Source organism: Excalfactoria chinensis, chromosome 2 (genome assembly GCF_039878825.1).
Source record: "Excalfactoria chinensis isolate bCotChi1 chromosome 2, bCotChi1.hap2, whole genome shotgun sequence".
In the NCBI taxonomy this organism is placed as follows: domain Eukaryota; kingdom Metazoa; phylum Chordata; class Aves; order Galliformes; family Phasianidae; genus Excalfactoria; species Excalfactoria chinensis.
Window position 1 is genome coordinate 1,435,857 of NC_092826.1, and position 1,299 is coordinate 1,437,155.

Sequence of the window (1,299 nt, forward strand, 5' to 3'; positions counted from 1 at the left end):
AGAATGACAAAAAAAAACAGCGTTTAATCTGGAATGGCAGCAATGCCTTTTTTTGCTGAGTATCACAGAAGAGTTGAATGCTTTAATCCCGGTGCACAAGCCAAGGAGCATGTGGGAAAAGGAATTCCCTTTGCACTGTCTCCATTGGGATTTTCTCTTTATGTTCAATGTTTTGCTGATGAGGAGGTTAACTAGGATTGAAACTTCGTGAGGACATCATCACCAGCAGGGTGACAGCACAATGGCATCATCAAACCATGCAGAGATCCCAGTGGAGAGCTGCAGATGGAGCCATCCTGCTCTCATCTCAAAGAGCTTTAGGGAAAATATATAATAATACGTAACATATATCCAGTTTTAACCCGGATTTTGTTTGGAGAAGAGAGATTGGAGCCCTTATGGATTGGGATAGCTTTTTTTTCCCAGCTCATCTACCCTACAAACCCCACCCTTTTTGCATCACGGACAACACAGCCAGCACTGAGACCTCAAGAGAAATCCTCATTGAGGTTAAATAAATCCACATAGGCACAAAAAAGCCATGAATATATGCCAGTCCCTAGCTTATAGGAGGCTTCCAAGAGCAAACAAGCCACAGCATGCCATTGTCTCCTGCTCCCTGGCCTGGGGCAGGCTCCCACCCCTTGATGACTTTTACTCATCCAGCAAGAAAGGTGGCTTGGATGCTTCTTCTCTATGTGGCGCAATGGGATCAAAGAGGATTCTCCTGGAGCCAGCCCTGCCTTGGGGTGTTTCCGCTTCGGCACCTTCCCAAGGGAACACAGGGCCCCGCTATTTGCCCATATATGGGGTGATGCTGAAAAGTTTCCTTAAAAACCAAACTTTGCAGGCAATGGTCATATATCTTGCCATGCGAAGTGCCCATTTCATAACTTAGATTGGAAAAGACTCTTAAAAGCATCACACCTAGACAACAATCTACTACGACCAAGACCACCTTATGGCACGTCCCTTTTAGCACCAGATCTATGGTGGAAGAGCTACTAACCCAAATCATAGAATATAGGACAGTAGCTTAAAATACCCTTAAAAAAACAAACAAACTTTGGGTCAAAACCCTCATAGAATCACTTAGATTGGAATAGAATTAACATCATCTAGTCCAACAAACAATCTACAACTACAAAGACCACATCCATAAGCACCACGACTGAGATAGATGGAAGTGTTTTGAAACACCCGAAGACCCTTTCCATTAGCCCCATGTGCTGCTGATGAGGAGATCCTTTTGAGGCTCAGCTGCCAAGAGGTACTGGATGGGAATGAGTGCAGGTGAAA